This window comes from Schistocerca nitens, chromosome 2 (genome assembly GCF_023898315.1).
Source record: "Schistocerca nitens isolate TAMUIC-IGC-003100 chromosome 2, iqSchNite1.1, whole genome shotgun sequence".
Taxonomy (NCBI): Eukaryota; Metazoa; Arthropoda; class Insecta; order Orthoptera; family Acrididae; genus Schistocerca; species Schistocerca nitens.
In genome coordinates this window covers 1185156721-1185169368 of record NC_064615.1, presented here as the reverse complement: position 1 = coordinate 1185169368, position 12648 = coordinate 1185156721, and the positions used below count along the sequence as shown (strand labels likewise).

The 12648-nt window shown below is 38.4% G+C and overlaps 1 protein-coding gene across 3 annotated transcripts in view; it reads right to left on the bottom strand.

Moving 5' to 3' along the window:
* The window catches only part of LOC126237516 (E3 ubiquitin-protein ligase CHIP), a 143774-nt gene that overhangs the window by 109670 nt on the left and 21456 nt on the right, over window positions 1-12648 (bottom strand). The gene's annotated exons all lie outside the window — the stretch shown is intronic.

Here is a 12648-nt window from a genome sequence, read left to right as displayed (position 1 = left end):
GCTTTTCTGCAACTTGGAAGTGTCTTCTTTACAGTAAGTAGCAATCTGTCTTTTCCTAATTCGACTTTTCAATACGTATATTTCATGAAACAATGAAAAGATTCATTATAAGGAAAGAATATAAAGACATCAGGTGTATGGACTGAGTAGGATCCTTTAAAACGTAAACCACTAGCTTTTGACAAGAACAGAACTGAGTTCACTCATCAGCAATCTTTTCACTGTGGTCCTGCCTGCCGACAAGGGCAACAAATCCATAATTTTGGTTCCAGCTGGCTATGGAGTGCAAACATTTGGATGAAGGTAGGAAAGGATGCCAACTAAAAACTGCTATAGAACATGATTTGAAGAATAGTAAATGCAGCAGATGCATAAACTCCCTTAACCTATTAAAATGGCATTATGCTGACATAAAACATGGATAACCTGCCATGTGTAACACATCTAAAACTACAAAAATTATATACAAGGAATATGCTAAACAGTGTTCTAATATAAGAAACTTCATATTTTACTGATATTGATGCTTCAGCAGTGTGTTACAAGTTATGAGTGAAGAAATGTGTTACATGTGATTGTCAATTTGCCATCCAAACAGTGTGAACAATACATTTGGTAAAATTAGTTATACAGCTCCTAACATTGAAACATTGCAAGCACCAGAGAAAATTAAGTCCTCTTTGTATTCTTGGAAAATATGGTGCTCATTCGAGAAATAATTTATTCTTCTACTGGTTGACAGGGTCTCACTTGCAATGATACTGGACTACACTGGTTTCACATTTGATCACCTGCCTATGTGCAGAGCACTGAAGTCTGACACGGTCAGTTTTTTGTACAGCAGCTGCATTTCAGTTTCAGTGAACGAGTTTAGAGCATCACAATTCCAGTGCCTAACACTAGGACTGCCTGATTTTTCAAATCCCTGAAAGCACTACTGGGAGGAAAATATGCCCTTTTATGGTTGATGCATTTATGGCTTGTTTTTACTCTTTATTTTAGGGGATGAGTTTTTCTGTAACAGTCACTCTAATGGTCTGTTATTTTATTTTAATTTTAAACATTAAGTACAGTCATGTTAGATACTTACAAATTCATTCAAAATATTTCACTGTAACTAAATAAAAATTGAATATTTTTATTCTTGTCCAAATCAAGTTAAATACGCAAACTTTGAAATTTTTTCCCAATTGTCATGAAGAAACCTTGTACTCTTTACAGAAATACATCTGAATCAAAATGTTTTTGGTATAAAATGATATTTTCCACAAGTAGCAATAAATCAAATCAATAAACGGAAACCAGCAATAAATCAAATCAATAAACGGAAACCAGCAATAAATCAAATCAATAAACGTAAACCAATGTTACCATAGTCTAATACAGGTCTAATTTTGACACAAATTGCCTGATCGCAAACATTTCAGTCTACATGAATATGTTCCTTTAAAATACCTACAGATCATTATCATCTTATAGTCTGAGATTTACAATTGGCACAGAACAAGAAAATATTATACAGATCTTGCAAATTAATTTGCCACGCAACACTATCAACAACGCAGGAAAAGCTAAATTGCTACTTACCATAGAGAATACTTGTTAAGTTGCAGACAGGCACAATCAAAAGACACTTACACAAAGCTTTCGACCACAGCCTTCAGCAAAAGAGAAACACACACCATTCATACACACAAGCCTGCACACTTCACCTCACAAAGTCACAACTGCCACCCATGGCAAGTCAGGCCTAGCCCGAGCTGCAGGGGTTGGCGGTCATATGTGCGTGAGATGTAGGCCTGAGCTGCTGCAGATGGCGATTTCGTGTGTGTGTGTGTGTGTGTGTTGATACGTGTTTTGGATAGCCCTTGCACTAAAGAACATTTGAATATCCGTCAAAAGTATTGAGTTACTGTAATTATCCTCTAATACAGGGATAAAGTATGATATTAAACACTACCTCTTTCCTAGGCAAGTGGAGCAAATTAATTGATTCTTCTTGTATTTGATGTGGTCTACGGTGGGCTTGATCAGACTTACGGAGGCACTATTAGTTCACGGATGGTTTCTCGTAAAACACCACAAAAAGGTTTTTTTTTACTATATTTTTGCCATCACCCACAGACCAAAATTCACCCGAGGATTCCGAGACAGTCACACACAGCACTGGCTGTAATTTTTACATTATATTCCTAAGATCCTGATCTCGAACCAATCTTGAAAATTTTCTTGATATCTTTATCTCTTTCCAAGATGCAGAGATTCAAAGCTACGCTACTTGCACATGTAAAATACACACATAAAATCTGGTGCGAGGCAAAAACACGGTTTATAAAGTGACGTAGCATGGAGAAATACGCTGTGAAGTGTCTCCATTAACATCTGGGAACCCCATGTACCGAAGCACATGTAAAATTTTTTTACACATGTAGTCTTGTTTGAAGTGTAAAATTAGTTTTGTGTTATTTCAATTTCCCATAATTAGAAACTATATAAATTTTACTGACTACTACATTTTCTTTCATATGAGAAACTTGCCCTGCTGCAGCCAGGAGAAGAGAACCAGCGGAAAAATGCTCCTATCAGAGAAGAAAAAATGTGATTATGTTCCTGCTCGTTTAAAAGTCTCTGACTGAAAAGTGGGGTACCAGCTGCCTAGTTCTACCTTCCGCAAAACCTTTAAAAATGTTCCCAAAAACTTTGGCATGTGAACATATTCACAATTATTTATGCTTAGAGAGAAGAAGACAGTGGCAGTAGCAAAGAGACGAAACAGAAACTGGAAGATGGCAGACAGTGACTGTGTTTCGCCTCCGCTGACTGGAGGGCTCAGTCTCAGACACTAGCGCAGTCGCTCTGTCACTGACGCACTAATTCGCACTCCAGTTTGGTGACTGTCATTCATCACGTAGCGGGTCTTCTACTTCGCCAACGGTGAGGCTAACGTGGGCTATTACAGATGGGCTTGTAGATTAACACGTGGGCACTCTTAAAGATAAGTTGCTTCCTGTTCATCTAAATAAAGAACCCTGGTTAATACATGTGTGCAGTTGTGTTGTGGAAAGAGGACACCAGACACCAAACATCATCCTCTCCCTCGATTCGTACAGTACAAGATTCTACACAGACAATACCAGTGTTAGACAAAGAGAGGGTCAGGTGGCAGCGGAACATAGATGACAGTGATAGAACAGCGATAGGCTAAGAGTGAAGTAGGCCGAGCTGGGGGTGGAGAGGAATACGGAGGAAGTTGGAGTGGGTGGGAGCCAGTGGTAATGAGAGACAGAGTGTATGATAATGACAACAAGGAAGAGAGAGACAGTGACAGTGAGAAGATGGAGCAGTAGTAGGAAGGGATGAGATATTAGCGGTAACAGAGAGCAAGAGGGAGACAGTGACAGTGGGAGGTAACTGTTGTTGTAGGACAGAACACACAGGATTGTGGCTGTGACACGAGTGACAATGTCAGAGAGACACAAAAGAAATAATGGCAATGAGCTGCACTGAATGAGTGAGTGAGGTAGGAAACTGGAGGTGGATGGGTACGAGAAACTTACAGTGATGGACTGATATGGGTGTGGGTGAGTTAGGGCTAAGGGAGCTTGGGAGTTCAAGGTGAGTTGCACGTACAAAATGGTGAGAGTATGCTTGCATGCCAAATTTTTTGGGAAAAATTTTACTGGTGCTGTGGAAGGTAGCAGCAGTGACTTCTAGGTACATCTGATGGTTTAACATGGACAACTAATGCTCTGACGAGGTTCCTATATAATGTTTGGCAAGTTAGCCCACCAGCTTGAAAAGAAAATCTCACCTTGTTGTTTTGATGTTTATTACCTTTCTGTAGATTACCTAGGCACTGATGCCTGTTAAAACTAGTATATTCTAAAAAGGATGAACAGACCATCTTCTTCTATCAGCTTCATAGAGTGCTTGCAAGTCATCAAGTCAACATTCATTCTGTACTTAGTTTCATCGAAACATGTCACAGTGTCAGGCTTTTATTTTGTGTTAGTCCCACTTTGTACATCTGAATGCAAAGAATTGAGAATTATTAAATTCTTTTCTAACTTTCCTCGAAACACTGTGACGAACATACCAATTTTGAAAGCTACATTCCTGTCTACGTCCTCAGGAGCTTTCTTCTTGGATTCAGACATTTTACTTTAAATTTTGGTTTTTGTACCAAGCACACTTGTTTGGTGTTCTTTCAGTTGCCACGTTAGCGAAAAGGAGGAGAAAAAGTTGTTACATGTGACATTCTGACATTCCTTCATTTAGGTATGGACCTACAAGTTTTTCAGTACAAGGTCACTAAGGCGTTTACCACAACGACGAGTTTCATCCTTATCACGATTGTAGAAGTATTTAGCATGTATCTGGAATCTGTCAACAACCATGCTCTATATGAAATGACTGAAAGCTACACAGACAGGAAATACTGCTCATTGTCCTAAAAACTAGATTTGATTTTGCAACGCAAGCATATAGGGCCTTAAAAAAAAAAACAACAATGTGTAGGTGCATTGAAAGTCAGGCCATATACTGATGGTACTCAGATTAAATCTGACTTCTTCCATTATGTTCTACAATTGTTTAGTACTCTCTGCAGAGACAACAAACGTCTTGATGGTTAGGAAATGAGCTTGAGTCAGAAAAACTGCAAATAAGTAGTCTTTTCTGTTTCTTTAAGACATCATTCAGCTCTACAAAATTCTGTTCATAAAAAATGAATTGGGATACGGAATCTAAAAAGAAGAATAGTTTTCTCTCTTTTTGTGGCTCTACCAATTTGAGTGTACTGGAAAGCGTAATTTTTCGGTTGTCTCAGCAAAATTTCCTCCCAAACAAGCCCATCAGTTATACCATCTGGCAGGCAGTACAGTTTCCTCCATGACATTCCACAGCAGATTGATGAAACATCTAAAAAATTCAAGTAGCTTGAATTAAATATAAGCTTAGGGCCCTAAAAAAGACCTCCTCTAACTTTGGGCTCTCATACTTACAGAAACATATCATCAGCTTGGGATTTTGTGTAAAGAAACAGTTATGCATGGGAACCTGTGGTAAAAAAAAACACTCATAGCTGTCATTGCACAGATATCTGATTTTACATCTGATGGGAATGCTGGCTTTCTCACTTTACATGGAATCAGCAGTGGTTACGCCACCATGAAACATGTCAATGCATTTATACAATTGTGATTAGTCTTCACGGGTTTGCTGCTGGATCACATTGTGCAAATTCCACAATTTTTCCTCAGAGCAACTGTCCGACATCTTCAGGTGGTTCAGTCTTGCTGGTGGCTAGGTTCCTAGCAAGGTTGAACCACATGAAGATGTCGGACAGTTGGTCCGAGGAAATATTGTGGAATTTGCAAAACTTGATCCAGTGGCAAACCTGTGAATACTATTTTTTACATTTATACAATTGTCCATGCAAACACTTATGTTCCACATTAACCACAGACTATGCTAACACTAAGTGCGGTATATCTTAAACCAGAATTAAACTAGCACATCAAAGACATTATACACTAAAAAGACATACTAGTGATATTCTACGGCTTGAATCCATTCCAATGTCAGGAATACTCCTATGAACTTCACCGAAATTTACACAATGTGACAATGGTATAAAACCTGCAAACTATTTATAAGGTGCATTCTGCAGCTGTTGGCAACAATTTTACAACCTCGATTTCCACTACCACGGTAATGCAGAGATATACTGTGAAGTTTATAACCACTTCGATTCTGTACTCATAGCGAAAAACAGACTCAAAATTGTCACAATGAGTAGTGACAGAAGGCACTCCTTTTCTGATATTTTTTGAGTTATTCGAACTTTATCTCATGTTCCATTCATCAAGACTTTTGATATTTGCCTTCCCCAAAGAGTATTAAACAATTGCAGAACATAATGATAGATGTCAGATTTAATCTGAGAACCAACTGAATATGGACCCATTTTCAATGCACCTCTACCTTGTTGCATCATTTTTAAGGCCTTATATACTTCCATTGCAACATCAAATCTAGATTTTTAGATGGTTTAGAATATGGTCTTTGTAACAAAAATGGTTTAAAAGAGTTTGTAAAGAATACTTTTTTCAAAAAAGTGGGCCAAAAATAGCCATTTTGGTATTTTTAGAAATATCATCAGCTGTTTCCTCAGTTTTTAAATTATTGAAAAGCAGAAGAGGGATGAAATTTTATATTCTAAGGCCTCTTATTGGTTATTATATGCAAAGTAGCAGGTGAAACCCGCAATTACTTCCAGAAATATAAATAGCTAAACTTCCACATTTTTCCTTGCGTGTGTTTTTCAGCCGAGTTTACTTAAAATTATTCATCCGAAAATTGCTCGGAAAATCTTCCCTATTATTTTGCTTAAGAGCGCACAAAATGTTGTACAAGACGGTCTAGTTTTGTTTCTTTCAAGAAAATATTGTCAGAGATATTACGTCTCAAAGTTGCGAAAAGTCACGGGTGCACACCGGATAGCTGCACTGTGGAGTCAAACTATTGACTACATCTCCAGATGTACTGAATTAATAGTCACGAACCTCCTAAAAGGACTAAAAGTGGGAATAGGATTAAAATTTTGTTACGGGACAAAAATGTCCCACTGGCAGTTCTAGTCTCGAGAGACAACACAATTTGTTTTTACTGTCTTGTCATTCTTTGTACATTGTAATTTTAGCAGTATAGTTTTGGCCCCCTGTAGCATAAGTCGTAGTGTAGTTTCATTTCTTTTTGTTGTGGTTTCTTTGTTCCTCCCTTGCCCTCACCACAGGCATCTGGCAGGAATTGTTACCCAACAAAGGGGAGTCAGTGCTTAGCTTCTTTAAGTTTTGGAAACAGATAAAAATCAGATGGAAGCGGTATCAGGACTGTATGGAAAATGATCGATGAACCCGAGGCATCAGATTGCTGTAGATATCGCGGCGCTCGTGTGGTCTGGCATTGTCGTGCTGAAGGAGAGGGTGCTCCACTTGTGGATGAACTGTTCAAATTTGTGCTTTCCGTTTTCTCAATTACAGCAGGTCGGTTCTCACGCACTGACATAGTTGTGTTACACATCACCCTGTCGCATGCTACAATTCAGAGCCCTCTAGTGGCAGAGGTTTGCCATCTGCGTCAGCAAAGTTGAAGAGCGGATCGAGTAAAATGCGTGGCACGAAATATCTCAAACACTATTGAGATAAGAATAAAAATTCAGAAGTATTACTTTTCAGCATGCCCTCATATTTCATTTAGGAAGTGTGACAAGAAACAGAATGCACCAAAATTCATCTCTAGGTCAAAAATGTGAAATATCAGTGGATAAAATCCAAAAGTATTACGCTCTATGGTTCGGTTTGGATAGTATGTGCCGAGCGAGGTTGTGAGGGATGAGAAACACCCACTGTGGTTCGACAACTGTGTTAAAAAGTTGCTACAAAAACAAACTCGGCTTCATCACAAACTTGCCCGAGTTATTTCGAACAGACCAATTTGTTTCCAACGTGAAACTTACTGGCAGATTAAAACCGTGTGCCAGACTGAGTCCCGAACTTGGGGCCTTTGCCTTTTGTGGGCAAGGGCTCTACCAATTGAGCTCAGTCGGTGGAGCAGTTTCCCGTGAAACGCGACGGTCCTAAGTTTGAGTCTCGGTCAGGCACACAGTTTTAATCTGCCGGGAAGTTTTCTATCAGGGCACACTCCGCTGCAGAGTGGCAATTTCATTCTGTTCGCAAAGCACTTTTCCTGGATTAACTCGAACACGTTACTTTCTTTCTGTATCTTGCAATCTACCGAGCATTATTTCAGCTGCAGTTCATCTCAGTTGCACAATTTGCACGTAAATATCATTTGCATCAGTTTCTGCACAATTTCGCGAGTCCCCGTTTCACATATTCTCGACAGACCTTTGCTGACATTACCACTACTTTCTTTCTGAAGTGTTGGGAAATACACTAGCAATGCAAGTGTCTGACTGTCGTAGAAATACGCCCGGGATATTCTCTGCCGCAAGTGCTAGGCTCGATCACGGTTACTGTTCTGCCGTATGCATTTAAGATACAGGAAGTGAAGTAAGTTTCGACTGGGACAGTGACTCTAACATCTCTTTTTCTCAGTCTCATAATTATTCATCAATATACAGCAAAATGATTCCAAGATTGATAACTTCCAGTTTAATCCATGAAATCATTCTGATAGAAACTGAATAAATTATGTTGAACTGACCAGTATCTAGAAGAAAATTTAAAAATTGTCCTATGCCCAACAGACATATAACTACTACTTTACAAGAGGGCAGATTGGTTGAGTGCACTAATTTATGCCATTAGAAATGGCACAGTTTACTATAAAACTATGATCAGAAACGGCTTGAAAATCTTTTAAGAGTTTTGCAGGGTAGGCTGTGCTAAGAAATAATTTTCAAGAAAAAAATTTGATACGTGCACTATTTCAGAGTTAATTAGCACTGAAGTTAGCAAATCAAGCCATTGTTCATGCAAATTCAGGTGGCCTGCCATAGACATTGTCACCAAACATGTTCTTCACTTTGTTTCCTAAAATCAAACAAGATGATACAAAAATTGGACATGGGACAGTAGTTAGGATGAAACCCAAGCTAAAGGCTGAGCAGTCTCATGTGCTACCATCTGTGCTTTGAGAACAACTGACACTAACTGTATCTGGCAGGCTGCTTGAATTTGAAGGTGCAATGGCCTGATTGGCAGATTTCAATGCTATGTAACTTGGAAATTGCAGAAAAAATCTTTTTTTGGTTACAAGCTTTCCAAACAGTAGTTTCTGACCACCATGTATATGCTCTGTGAATCAAATAATGGTGTCTCTGATTATTTATAATCTATACAGGAAATGGAACAACGCTGGATTGAGAATTTGAGAACTTTCCGCCATTTTTTCACTCACAGTTCTAATAAAACAACAAATCTCAGTACAAGAAATTGGTTGACAATGAACAAGTTCTATACATCTCCTCAGCTCAGCTCACAGATCTTCTAATCAAAAAATCAATGGATATTGACAAGAAAGTACATTCCACCAGCTCTCAACAACAAAGCACAGGAGGAACTACTGAATGCAAAATTGGAAAAATGCTTGCAATACAATGGAAGGACAATGAAAATGTTAAGTTTATCCCCATTGTCCACAATTTCATAAAAAAGAGAGAGTAGTTTTAGATTACTACCAAACACTGAAAGGAGAACATCAAACAGATCGGCAGATGTCAACATCAGACACTCTGCAATCCTTTCAGTTATCAGCAGGGAAGCCATTCCAACAGCAGATAAGAATTCCAACCCAACCAGATAATGCCTGCTCCCATGCAAGACCTGATGGGAAATGTGTATGAAGAGACACACATTATTATCGTAAGGAATATGATGCTTGTGTGTGTGTAATGCCTACCTCCATGAACTACCACTCAGTAAAAGACCTACAAACAATGCATACATGTAAATAATATAAATAAAATAGATGAAAATTTCTAAGCTCGGTAGGTTTTCAAACAGTCCAAGATATCTCATGTTAGCGAAAGGGTAATTCAATAAGTAATGCAACACTATTTTTTCAAAGCAGGGTGGTTTTATTTTGTTATTTTTTGTTACTTGTTTAAATTTAATCCTTTGAATTAACGAAAAAGGAATTAAACTGTAAAACTTATCTATGAAATTCTAATGAAAAGTTCTTTGCTGTATGAGCAGACACATGGAGAGTTACAGAGAATATGAAGTTGGAGGCCACCAAACTAGATGTGATCAGATGGTCCTTGGGAATATACAGAGAAGAGAAAATACTTAATAAAGAGGCTCAATTATCAATGGGTGTAGAAAGGTTATTGACAACTGATGTCAAATGGAAACAATTAATATGGTATGGTCATGTCCAATGGATGGACAAATCCAAGTTACCTAAGAAGCCTATGCTGTGGATACAACCAAACTCACGGAAAACATGGCAGGCTGAGGAAAACTTAAAATGAGGACATTGTAAAAGCAATGAGACCCAGAAAGTTAAGAAAAGATCACTGAGATGACAGAGAATAATGGAAATTGGACACACACTGTCGTGTTCTAAAACCAATATTTAAAAATAAAAGAATAGTTTTATTCGTGATTTATTAACACCATACTTTCTCCCAATTCTCTGGCAATAAAATCCTGTTTTGCAACGTAATCTCCATTGAGATCTACAGCCTTGGGCCAACTTAATTTGGGAGCCTCTATGCCGTAATGCCACCACTCTACTTGTCTACATCTCAGCCAAGTTCTTGTTGCATCAGTAACTTCCCCATCAGTGCTGTAGTGCTTCCCACAGACTCAACCCTTGAGTTGACCAAAGAGTTGGAAATCAGAAGATGCAAGATCCACAGTCTTGTGTGGATGAGTAAGAACAGCCCATGCAAGTTCTGTGATCTCCTCTCGTACATGCAGACTTGTGTGTCGCCTTGCATTATTGTGGAGAAGGAGAAGCGGATTCACATTTTTGTGGTCAAAAATATGCTGTTATCATTTCTTTAGTTTCCTAAGACTCTGACAAGAGACTTCAGAGTCAATCATTTGACCAGAAGGAAGGACACTGAACAGAATAAACCCTTCAGAATCCAAGAGGACTGCAACCTTGAATCTACAAGCTGAAGGTATTGTTCTGGACTACTACTTCGAAGGAGACTCCATGGACTGGTGTTTTATTTCAGGCTCAAACTGGTGAATTCAAGTTTCGCCATCTGTGACAATGGTTGACAATAAAATGTCACCATCAGTCTCATAAGACGCGAGAAATTTAGCACAGATGTTCCTTCTTTCCTTTTTAGGTAGGCTTCAAGGAACCCAATGGTCACAAACCTTGGAATATGGTAGGCTTCAAGGAACCCAATGGTCACAAACCTTGGAATATGGTGGGCTTCAAGGAACCCAACGATCACAAACCTTGGAATATGCTAACTGCTGGACAAGTGTGACAGTGCTAACAATGGAAATGTCCAGTTGAGCAATGAAATACTCAATTGTTATTCATTGAGCACCTCGAATATGACTTCTGCCCACTGCAACATTGCACGCATCACAGCTATGTGTGGCCAGCTTACTCTGAGATCAGGCAGATTTCCTCCCCCTTGTTCTGCTGATAATAGATGCTTTGCCCAGTGATTTATTGCACTTTTATCAACTGCCTGGTGTCTGTAGACATTCTGTAAATGCCTATGAATATTTATGATTGTTTGGTCTTCTGCCTGAAGAAATTCAAAACTGCTCTTTGCTCAGGATGTACCTCACATGCAGATGCAAAGTCTGAAGACTGTTTACAGCACTGCCATCTACCAAAATTTACTGGAAACAGAGGAGATGGTGTGTGAATGTATACGTATTTCAGAACAAAGTTATATTTTTTGAAACTAATTAGGTCAAGAGTAAAAAATGCGTCACATTACTTATTGAACAACCTTCATATCATACCAACAGTTCATTGTGATATATTTTGAAAAATCACAACAAATAAGTCATAATCTGAACAGAAGTCTAAATACATTTAAGGGGCTCCGGAAAGGCTCAAAATCATGAAAAGTTCAATTTTTACTTTTTTGCGTTTTCTGAATCTGCAGGCTATTACCTTTTAATAGATATATAATTTATTCAATTCCGAAGACTACAACTATTTTTAAATTTTTTTTGAAATGTGTTCTACATGGGCGTGACCCACTGTGGCGCTGTTAAACTGCAGTCAAATGGTGTTATTATTAACGTCCGTGTTCATCAGGTACATTTTAGTGATGTGAGATAAAGTATGTGTTGTGGCTAACCTGTGATGATTCAATATATATCGCTGGTGTGATTGTCGATTGTTTCATGTTTATTTACTCTGTCGTTATCTCGAAAATATTCGTAATTAATTCTGTTTCTTGAGTCTCTGTTTTGTTGAAGTATAATAATGAGTAAAAGTAAAGTTATTAGAAATCCTCTGAAGGCTTTTAAGAAAAGGAGAAATGTTGGGAAGCCAAAGGTATGTGTTATTACTGTAAACAATAAAGACGATGAAAATCCCCAACATAGCTTGTGTCCCAAAGAAGAAGACAGTTGGTGTAAATATAACAAAGGATTGCTAACTGGTGAAGTGTACACTCATAAGCATAGTCTGCCTCATGCAATAATGGAGGTGATAAAACCTATTTTCAGAGACTTAGCAGCACCTGAACTGTTGAAAAAGTGTATTCACGGAAAAACTCAAAACCCCAATGAAAGTGTAAATAGTGTTACATGGTCGAGAATCCCCAAGACTGTATTTGTTGGAATAGAAACACATCACTTTGGTGTGTATGATGCTGTTGCGACTTTCAATGATGGCAACATTGTAAGGTGCAAGGTATTTAGAAATATGGGAATGAAGATAGGTTCTAACATGGTACGAACGATGCTTGCTTTAGACAAGGAACGCCTTCGGGCTGCAGACAGGGCTGTAAAGAGTCTAGAAATACAAGCAAGAGTAAACAGGAGGAGGAAGAAGAGAAAGCTGGAGGAGGAGTTTGCAGAGGATGAAGATAATCCATCCTATGAACCTGGAATGCACTAAAAAGTTAATCCAATCTTTGTCGCTCGATTCCCAAAACTTTTATTTTCTCATACTAATTACATGTTT